The sequence below is a fragment of the Protopterus annectens genome, chromosome 9.part0 (assembly GCF_019279795.1).
Source record: "Protopterus annectens isolate FY-2018-M chromosome 9.part0, PAN1.0, whole genome shotgun sequence".
In the NCBI taxonomy this organism is placed as follows: Eukaryota; Metazoa; Chordata; order Ceratodontiformes; family Protopteridae; genus Protopterus; species Protopterus annectens.
The window spans coordinates 1943061897-1943073536 of record NC_056743.1 but is presented as its reverse complement, the minus strand read 5'-3'; the positions used below and the strand labels follow the sequence as shown (position 1 = coordinate 1943073536).

Sequence of the window (11640 nt, the reverse complement as noted above, 5' to 3'; positions counted from 1 at the left end):
CCTTGCAAAGTGGGACAGGTGGTAACCCCATTTTGTGCAGATTGCATGCCCTCCCTTTTTAATTGCATGTGGATATTGGAAAATGAATCTAAAAATAAAATAAAAGTTTGGCAATGTAGTTTCTTCAGAGTTAGTACTCTGCTGGCCTTGATTTTGTTTCAAAATTTGCTTACCTAAATAAAGAGCCCTTTCCCTCCCAAACCCTAGTAAAACTGGCCCTTAGGGAAGAAAAGATGCTGTTTTACACTGCATGACGATAACTAGAATTATATATTTCTTTTACTGCAGAAAATGCGTTAATTTGCATTACCTTATTCTGTCAACTTCTGTGGTTGATAGTGCTGATATTTTTAAAAAACGACTCTGATTATTTTTGTAAAGTCTAAAGGTAAGAGGATGAGTCCTCTGATCTAGGGGAAGAATGCACTTCACCCTACTTTCCTTGTGTCCATAGTGTTCATGGGTTTATAGCATCATAGGAAGTTACTAGGCTAATGGCCCTAGGGCCCTTACAAGCTTAGCCAAGTTCATACCTTTATTTCCATGATCAGTACCTATTGCCCCTGTCCAAGAGGAATACAGGTGGAACCCCCGGGGGTGAATTAACGGTCACCTATCCAATCATCCAGATTGCTTTTGAAGAGGGCCAATGAGGTGCTCTGTTTAACATGAAGTGGAAGTCTGTTCCAAAGGTGTGGCAACCTATGGGAGGTAAATTTGTCCCTCCAGCAGGTTTTATTAAAGTCACATACCAGGTTAAGGTCTTTAGTAGTAATCTGTGTACCATCTGACTTTTGGATATGAAGCATTTCCAATAAAACAGGGTCAGAGATTGTCTTATATGCAAGGCAGAGATCACCTCTGAGTAGTCTGTATGAAACAGAATAAAGTGACAGTGATTTTAAACAATCCCCATAGGACAGATGGTGAACACGTTGAATTTTCTTTGTGAGGAGCCTTTGTGGTTTCTTTAAACCTAGCTAAATTTTCCATTCCAAAGGAAAGACTCAAACCCTGTACCTTGTGTCTATGAGGTAGACATCTTAAACAAGTATGCTAACTCCCTGACTTTCCACTTCTTTTCTCAAGAGTTTTGGTAAAAGGCAAAAATAAAAGGACCATTTATTAAGTATAACTGTAATTCACTTAAAAAGTTAAAATAAAAGAAAGTTTGCATCTAAAGCATTTTTGAGCAAATAACAAGTATAACATTACAATGCCTAACATTGCTAATTGGGAAATCCACGATAATTTACCAGAAAAATTAGCAATTATACAAGGAGCAGGCAGAATACAATGCAAAATCGGGGACATTCTACAAAATCAGGGAACTTGAGAAGTATGTCTGTCTTCATAGCATCAGTTACCTAATGTATGTTGGTTTTAACAGAAATGGTCGGTCTGAATCAGCACATTTAATTAAACGTTCTTATGTTACTCTTATGCAAACCTCTTAACTGTCCAAAATTTCATAGAATGTCCAGAGTTTTGCCTCATATTTGGTTTGTTCCTTATAAAATAGTGTTTTTCTGGAAAATCATTTTTAACACGTATTGAATTATCACTTAAGGCATAGGCAAACACACCTTTATATAAAATAAAATAAAACTTGTTAACATGCTCACAGTTAGAAACATACATTATTTTATACAATTATCCCCAATCCAGCTTCCCTTAAACTGTACTCCTCATTCAAAACATTATTCTGTATGTATTGTTCCCACAACTTCCATTTTTGTTCTATGTAATTTGCTCCGACCCTTCACTAAAGATCCCACTTCCAGTTCTTTTTTCTCTGCTACAATATTTACTACTTCAAATACAGTTGGTTTAGACTTTGATTTCCCTTTTCTAGTAATTGATGGTTTTCTGGGAAAGTATAAAAGTCAATAAATAATGACAGATGAGTTTCAGACTACATATCCTTCAGAAAAATGCATGCTAATGCAAAACCTCTTGTTAAGAACTTTCTAAGGTTATAAGATGAATATTTAAAATCTATCCCTCATTTCGGGCATTTGCCTCACCATTATTTTTGCCTTTTTCCATAACTCTTGTGCTAAGAGGACCATTAGTTTTGCCTTTTTCCATAACTCTTGTGCTAAGAGGACCATTATTTTTGCCTTTTTCCATAACTCTTGTGCTAAGAGGACCATTATTTTTGCCTTTTTCCATAACTCTTGTGCTAAGAGGACCATTATTTTTGCCTTTTTCCATAACTCTTGCGCTAAGAGGACCATTATTTTTGCCTTTTTCCATAACTCTTGCGCTAAGAGGACCATTATTTTTGCCTTTTTCCATAACTCTTGCGCTAAGAGGACCATTATTTTTGCCTTTTTCCATAACTCCTGGGCTAAAAGGACCATTATTTTTGCCTTTTTCCATAACTCTTGTGCTAAGAGGTTGAGTGGTATGGACTTGTAAGAAGCTGAGTAAGCAAAAATATTTGCCAATAAGTTAGTTCATGTGTAAATTTGAGGAAGCAAGTTTTTCATCCATAAAAGTATCACAGACATGAAATCCCATGCCTTGGGTTTTATTTATGTGTTTGTTAGTTGGTCTATCTGCATTTTCTGTTTTTATGTGATGCCCCTATGGTTGAAAGGGTTCCCAGTCATGTGATATGTACTAGAAGTCTTGTCTGAGGCAAGGGAAGAGAATGCAAGTAACTACAAGAGCACAAACATAGTTAAAACAATTTAACAGAAAATGCATACGTTTGGCACTTCTAAGCTCAGTAACAGAATTCAGGAATCCAGGCACAAAAGTCAAACTTAATAAATAATAGGACAGTAAATGAAAATGGCATATTACAAGCCACCTTTTGTCTAGTAATGCTCAAATACCTATTCTATTTCAGCCTAAAATACGTTGGTATGATTATTACAGTTTCACACCTGAGAAGGTGGTAACCAAGGGCATTCATCAGATGTTTTTATGAGCCTGAACTTCTGGGCATTATATTCAGTTTTAACAAGAGATTAGCAGGTGGTTAAGACATTCATCTTTTGGTTTCATGAGCATGAAATTTAAAACATTGTATTCAGTTTTAACATGTTCTGAAGCTTTAAATGTATACAGTTTCTTCATATTGAATTAATTTTCCATTGTGCAAGTAATGTGCAAAATGCTGCAAATTAAATGTAAACAGTTGCAAAAATTCAGCTCTTATTCTTGAATGCAATGCATGAAGGTAGCAATCTGGGCAATATTTTAATGTCAGATTTAGAAATCTCATTTTGTCACAGAGTGACCAATGGTACACTACGTTCCTAAGGACTGCACACACACACACTCATTTTAATTATCTGAGTAAATATTTAGCAGGTGGCAGCACAACGGTTAATATTTCTCCTTGTGGTTGAACAACTCATTACTTTGTGTTTTAAATAATCTGCAGACTTGGTGTGGTTCTTTGATTCTCAGTTTAGCTAATAAAAGTTTATATATTTTGGCTAACTGGTGAGCCACTTCATAGGATTAGCAATTACGATGTTTGCTGTTTTTTGATATACATTGAAAAATGTATTAAACTGAAAGCCTGATGTCTTTTTTGTCTGTCTCAACTTCTGGGTATGTCTGATCCCATCAGATATGAAGCTGGTCTCTTAGAATCTTCAGATCAAGGCTCTACCTCCTCTCCCATAATGCCCTGCACCCCTAAGTCTTCTCACATCTCATTTGCTGTTTCCAGTGTCAGACACATTGTATGAAGCACTACAGCTAAGTGATTTTTTCAAATATATTTTTGCTAGCTTTCCCTTCTCCTGTTACCATTAACATTAGTTACTAGTTGTTTCTAGTTAAGAGACTTCTCCCTCTAAATTGTGAGTCAGTGTTCTAATCCATTTTGATTTTGTGTAAATGATTTCTGTGTGTGTGTGTGTGTGTGTGTGTGTGTGTGTGTGTGTGTGTGTGTGTCTTTCCCAGCTTTTTCTGTCTGGTGAGCTTTGCTCTTTTCTTCAGCCTTTGACCTTTCAAAAAAAAAAAAATATATATATATATATATATATAAAATAATTTTTAAGTCTGTAGGTTAGTGTCTAGTGCTCATTCATGCTAGAATTTTCAGTATTTTTTGCTTATGTTTAATTTTGTTATATGTGGTTGTAGTTTAATGTTTCTAACTTGTAAATGGACAAGGCTTCAAGCTTCATAAACTGTATACGGTGTGGGCAGCAGTCTCATGATCATTGTGTATATTGTCTAGGAGTGGCCCACCTTGATACTGATTGCCAGGCCTGTGTGACCTTTGGAGCCAGAGTTCTGGGTGATCGGAGAGCCAAACTTGTGTTGAGGGGCATGTTGCCAGCTTCACTGGTCTCTACTCTGTCAGCTGCATCCTTTTCTCCCTCTAAAAAGTTGTTGGAGAATAAAAAAGGAGAAAGACGGGGACTCAAACAAGGACAAGAAAGGAAAGGAAAGGAAAAAAAAAAGAAGGGCAGGAAGAATGCCTTAAAGGGAAAGAGAAATCAAGAAAAAAAGTTCAGCGGACTCTCCCCTGAAAGATTTGCCAGATCAAAAGGCTCCAGGCTCCTGGCTTCTCTGGCGCTGACTTTGTCTCTGTAGTTGGTAGTCCACAGACACCAATCTACTATTTCAGCTCTGGCCTTGCATTCAACCATTCCTCCAGCATGGAACATTCCATGCCCATGGCTTTCAATGGCTCCTCTGTCTGGTTGGCTCCATTAGTCATTCATTCCCATTACTCTGGATCCAGAGTTTTCCCCAGAGCAATTCCCTCTTCAGGTCCAAGCTTCCCCCTTCTGGAACTAAGACATTTTACAACTTGTACCATGACCTAGTAAGCATACTTTCATGGCTTCCTTAAGTTCTGTGAGGTCTTGCAGGAGCATTAAGTAGTGTGATCTGGATCAGCTTGAAGGCCCAGATGGATCTGGAAGTTATTCCATCTTCCTCAGTCTAGAGGGTTGAGGGCCTTCCCCCTTCTGCCTTGACACTTGTTGTTTCTCCTTCTGTCCACATGTCATTGCTGTTCACCATGGCTCCAACACAAGCCCATATTTCCCCTTCATTGGTGTTGACAGCTTGGCTGCCTTTGGCACTGGCTTGTTCCTTGACATACTTGACTCCAATTTTCTCAGAGCTTAGCATGTCCAAAAACTATGGGGTTAGAGCTGAGAGCCCAGGGTCAAGTTCAATTCTGATATCAGATGTGTCCCTGACCCTGTGTTCTTTGGCTCTGAACACCTCAGCTCCAGCCTCGACTTTAGACCTGGCTGCGTGAGCAGCTAGAACAAGAGTCTCTCTTAAATTTGTGGCTCAAAGAAGATCCCTCCACAGCTGGCCTGCATTGATGTTTGACAATGTAGAAATGATACTATCACACTCTGAGACAGGAATCTTTGTACCAGTGTTGGATCCATCCCAGTCTTTATGTACATGTAGGGTCTCGGTGTGTCATCAGCAGAGCTTGGGACAACCCACACCTACAGGTTTTGAGCATCCCAAGATCAACGGGTCCCCTGCAGTTTCCCTGCCCCCCAACATTCCCCTCAGGAGGTACATAGGAAGATCCAGTACAAGAGGAAGCACTTAAATTCCCCTGAACAATCCCTCACCAAGGGCACTGACCTCAATCCAGGGGAATATCAGGTAAAAAAAAAAGTCACTCCACCAAAGCAGTTCGAACAAAAGAAACAATTGCAAACATAAAACGAACGTGCCACATCCTCAGTATCAATATAATGCAGTGCAAGCAGAAATAGCTAAAATCTCTCTCTATTTAAATACTTAAAATCATGGATGGGTAAACTGCAATAGTAAAAACATTATATATGTCGTAACTTGCACACTCTGCAAGGCCTTTTATATAGGCAAGACTAATAGGACGCTAAAAGAACGCATTCTTAGACATGCTTCAGACATAAGAAACAAAGTAGAAACAAACGCTCTTTTTCAGCACATCTCCAAATTTAGTAATCATACTGTGCCACCCATGCCCTGGCCCTGCAATCAAGAAGCCTCAATCCTCACCACTAACACCAGTGAGGGGCATCTTATATAGGAGGAAAGGATAAGAAATACTCAAAGTAAAGTGCAATTTCCCTTAAGAGCACACAGAGATCACAGTCAGTCTGGGGCTGGTCGCTCCCTTGCTCTCCAGGTCCCCAATAAGACTCCCCACTAGCACAGCTATAGGGTCCAGATCTCAGCCTAGTGGGCAAGCTAAAACCTCCAGCACCCTCGCTGTCCAACCAGTGCTTCGTGTCCCTGCCTAAGTAGCTGACACACTCACACACACACACACACACACACACACACACACACACACACACACACACACACACACACACACACACACTGAGAAGAGTTTATATAGCCACACAGACACTCCTGGGGAAGGCTGGCACAGGTTCTTCAGCTGTGCCCCCTTTTACCAGACTATACGATAGAAATAACTGCCGCCACCCAGCTAATAATTATCAGCTACCCAAAGGCCCTTAAAAGAGTGTCCAGTTATTACTGTGCAATATTATTACCCAATTGGTAGTATAGCTAAACAGTCAAGGCTTATTAGAGTGACTTGGTACAGGATCACTATATACATGCAAGGTACTCTTAGAGCTTAACTTATCTCTACACAAAACAGCCGCAGTTAAAAGGGTTTAAAATATTTAATAATAAATAAATAAAAATACAAGACAATACTTTTTACTACACAGTGCTAGTCAAGAGTTCAGAGGTCACAGAGAAATACTTAAAATAATTCAGTAGTACAGTTCTGACATCACGGAAAAACAGTTAGTCTAATCTGTATAGTTTCTAGCTATTTCTAAGAGAAAACACAAATCTAAGATAAACTTACATATAGAGCAAGACAGTGCTGGTCAGTTGGATGGTCATCATTCTTCACACTTCCCTGGGTTCCCAGGCTAACAGAAACTACATTCTTTAGTAAGCTCACACCAGGTAAGGAAGCAAAGCCATTAAGGACATTTATGCATGCAAATTCTGGCCATTACTCTGGCCTTAAAACAATAGCAAGAATTCCTTCATCTAGACAGGCTTGAGCCAACTTTAAAGATCAAAGTCAGTTATAAAATGCTTGACTTAGCTTCCTTACAGCAGAGTACACTGTTGTTACATTTTTTCCAGTTCCACATATAACACTATTTTTACCATTTAAGACAACAAGCCTGTGGTTTACATTAATATTTACAGATGACAGAATTATCTATACAATTCTATCTGGCTAGGCTGGCAGCCTTCACACCCCCCCCCCACCGGAAGAACTCAAGCTAGTTTTTCAAGTGACCCCTGAGAAATACTGCTTGAGAGGGATAGGTCTATCTGAGTATACCTTACCCTAGTCCGTGTTTTGAGAGCCCATCTGCATTGGCATTGCTAATCCCACTGCGGTGCTGCACTGACATACCATATGCTTGCAACCCTAGGCTCCATCTTAACAACTTGGCATTTTGCTGGCTGGCTCTGTTTAACCATGTTAGGGAGTTGTAATCTGTCATAACAGTGAATTTCCTTCCATACAGATAAGGCTGAAGTTTCTGCAGTGCCCACACTATAGCTAGACATTCCTTTCTACAACTGCATTGCATTCCTCCCTGGGATGGAGCCTACGACTGAGATAAACCACTGGGTGCACTTCCCCCTCTGAAGAAATCTGGCTAAGTACAGCCCCCACCCCATGGTTCTAAGCATCCACCTGCACAACAAATTATTTGCTGTGATCTGGACTGGCTAACATGGGGGGTCCTTCCAAAGCTTCTTTAAGCGTCTGGAATGCCTGCTCACATGATGGGGTCCACACTATCTTATCTGGCCTGTTCTTCCTTGTCAGATCTGTGAGGGGAGCAGTTATGGTACTATAACTGGGGACAAACTTTTTGTAGTACCCTGCTATCCCTAGAAATGCCCTCACATGCTTTTTAGTAACAGGTGCAGGCCATGCCTGAATGGCTTCCACTGTGGCAGGTTTTGGCCTAATCTTACCACTCCCCACAATATGTCCTAAGTAGGAGACCTCTGCCATACCCACCTGACATTTGCTTGGTTTAATGGTCAATCCTGCCCTCTGTAGTCTGCCCAGCACCTCCCTGACATGCTGAAGGTACTCTGGCCAGGAATGGCTGTAGATGGCAATATCACCTACGTAAGCAAGGGTAAACCCTCCTGCTCCTACTAGGATATGATCTACCAGCCTCTGGAAAGTCATTGGGGCATTCTTCATCCCAAAGGGCATCTTTGTGAACTCATACAAGCCAAAAGGAGTCACAAAGAATGACTTCTCTCTAGCACTGGGAGTCAAGGGCACCTGCCAGTAAGCATTGGTAAGTTCAATGGTTGTAAGATACTTAGCCCCACCTAGCTGCTCTAGGGCCTTATCTGTCCTAAGCATGGGGTAAGCATCTGACTCTGTGTGACAAATTTTCTGTAGTCCACACCGCACCTGGTGCTGCCATCCTTCTTTGGCACCAGCACCACTGGGGAGGCCCAGGGACTGTTGGACTCTTGAATCACCCCTAGTTCCAACATCTCCTGTACCTCCTCCCTCAGAGTCTGTTTGACTCTCTCAGGCACTCTATAAGGGGGCCTGCCTAATAGGCCTTTGGGGTCCTGTATCCACCTGGTGCTGCCCCAGGTGGGTGCACCCTGGTTTCCCAGTGAACATGTCTCCAAATTCCTGCAACACTGCTCGGATTTCTTGAACCTGGGTAGGAGACAGCTGCTGGGACATTGCTACCCCTTCCACTGAGGTGTCAGCCTGAGCCTCACTAAGGAGATCAGTCCCCAGATCTTCTTCAGACTCCAACTGCAATCCACTCCAAATGCTCAGCACAAGGGCCTCCCTATCATTGTAAGGTTTTGTCATGTTAACATGGTATAATTTGTGCCCCTGCCTTCTGTATAGCAGTTCCACCATGTAGTTAACATCACTTACCTTTCTTACCACTTGTAAGGTCCCTCCCAAGCTGCTTGCAGCTTGTTGTGTCTGACAGGAATGAGAACCATTACCTGCTGCCCCACAGCATACTCTCTAGCTCGAGCATTCCTGTCATACCACACCTTTTTCTGTTGCTGGGCTTCTGCCAGGTTAACCTGAGCCACGCCCATGAGTTCCTGAGCCTTGTCCTGAGGTTTAGGACGTATGCCACAACAGACTCCTTGTGAGACTCGCACTCACCTTCCCACTCATCTCAAATTAAATCTAGAGGTCCCCTCACCCTATGCCCATACAGCAACTCAAAAGGTGAAAAACCTGTGGATTCCTGGGAAACTTCTCTGTAAGCAAACAACAGATGGGGCAAATATTTGTCCCACCCCCTCTTAAACTGATCTGCAAATGCCCGTAGCATGGACTTGCTTGCAGAGTTTAACCTCTCAACAAGACTATTAGTCTGGGGATGGTAGGGGTGGTCTTCATGTGCTTCACCCTACAGGACTTCCACAGACAAGCCAGCAGGTCTGACATCAAGTTGGCACCTTTGTCAGTCAGTATTTATTTTTGGAAGCCTACCTTGCTGAAAATCTCTACAAAAGCATTTGCCACCTTCTCTGCCTCAATGGAGGACAAAGCCACTGTCTCAGGGTATCATGTAGCATAATCCACTACCACTAGGATATACGTTTTCCCTGTGGAACTTGTGGCACTCAGAGGACCCACAATATCCATAGCTACCCTCTGAAATGGCTCCTCAATCACAGGCAAAGGCATCAAAGGAGCTCTCACCTTGTCTCCTGCCTTGCCTACCTTTTGGCACTGCTCACAGGTCCTGCAGTACCCTGTTACATCTCTGGAAATTCCAGGCCAATAGAAGTTCTGCATAATACGCCTCTTTGTACGTTTTATGCCCATATGACTTGCAAAGGGAATATCATGTGCTATAGCTAGAAGCACCAGATGGTAGGTTCTAGGTACTACCAACTGCTGTACTCTCTCACCTTCTAGCCCTCCCACAGGGGTCCACTATCTGTATAGTAACCCTTTGTCCCAGTATACAGATTCCCCCTTTCTTTGAGAATCAGGTGCCTCCCTAGCTACCTGCCTCAGGCCTTGCAATGTAGGGTCTGAGACCTGAGCCTGTCTCATCTCTCTCCTTGTAACCATTTCCAGCTCCCCTTCCACAGGAAATCTGGCATCCTCTGACAGTGGTGCCTCACTGTCAGCCTGGGTACTACTACTCACCTCTACCTTTGCAGTTACTCTGTCCAAGGGACCATCAGTACCCCCAAGCAGCTGTGGCTCACCTTCAGTCTCACTGCTACAGGGTAGCTCCCTCCCTGAAGTAACCACCTCACCAGTCCTGGCTGCAAGTATGCAATCTGTGTGGGTCTCCCCCAGGCTACCAAACATACCTGTTTGTCTCCAAGCCTGACTGCATGTAACTGCACAAGCACAGGGTACTGCACTATGAAAATCATTCCCTTTCAGGACATCTGCAGGTATATCCTCAAACACACCTACTTGCTGGTTTCCTTTTCCACCCTCCTAGTCAAGGTGAACCCTAGCCAAAGGTATTTGGAATGGGATCCCTCCTAAAGCCCTGACTGGAGTAGACTGCCCAGGCAAGTAGTGCTCCTCTGTAGCCACTGCAGGCTTTATAGTGATTATAGCAGAGGCTGTGTCTCTCTTGGCAATTGGTTCTTTGCCATTCACTACAATTGGATATAACCTATGGTTATAGTTTGGTACCCTTGTTGTCCCAAGACAACTTAATATTTGCATTTTGTCTTTCCCACTTACTGGCTTCCTCACCTTTTGTTCCACACCTTGCCTCCATGGACACCTGTATGCCACATGGCCCCACTGGTTGCATTCAAAACATTTTACCCTAGCTCCTGGATGTGTACCTGGACTAGTGGCTTCCCCTGCTGCTGGCAGATTCTGTTGGGGCAGTCTGGGCTGCCCACCATTGGTTCCTTTAGACCATTGAGCAGTACTGGGGGTCCCTTTCCTGTGCAAGGCCACCCTGCTTGCCAGGTATAGGTCTCCCTTCTTCCCCAACTCCTCTGAAGTAGCACATTGTCTATCAGCTAACCAGATCCTCATGTCTTCAGGCAAAGTGCTAAGGGCTTGTTCCCTCTCCAAAAGGTCTTCCAGTCCTTCAAACATGGTGACCTGACATCCACTCACCCACCTATGGAAATAAGTCCTCATTTCAGCAACATATTCACACACACTTTCAGCTGCCTTGCGTCTATGCTCACAAAACGTTTCCCTATACATTTCAGGTGTTACCTTAAACAATTCCAACACGTGATTTTTAACAGCAGTATAATCAAAACATGCAACGTTAGACATTTTTGACAAAACAGTTACAGCTTTACCATGGAATAAGGGGGTCAGGAACCGTACCCAGAGCCTTTGGTCAACACTATACTGTTTGCATACCCTCTCAAACATATGAATGAAATTATCAAATTATCCCCCTCTTTAAACCGTGGAAGAAATTTACTGACCTTTTGTGCTTCTGGAGTCCAGTTACTCCCCTCCCCATTACCTCCATGACTCTGGCGTAGAGTCAGCATTTCCCTCTCATGCCTCCTCTGCCGCTTCTTTTCCAACTGGCCTCCAACTCAAGTCTCTTTAGCTACAGATGGATTTTTTTAAGTCCTCTGCAGAAAGGTTGAGCTGTCCATTCTCTGAGGGTATTATAT

At 42.5% G+C, this 11640-nt stretch overlaps 1 protein-coding gene across 1 annotated transcript in view; it reads left to right on the top strand.

Moving 5' to 3' along the window:
* The window catches only part of RNASEH2A (ribonuclease H2 subunit A), an 859137-nt gene that overhangs the window by 314729 nt on the left and 532768 nt on the right, over positions 1-11640 (top strand). The window lies entirely within an intron of this gene.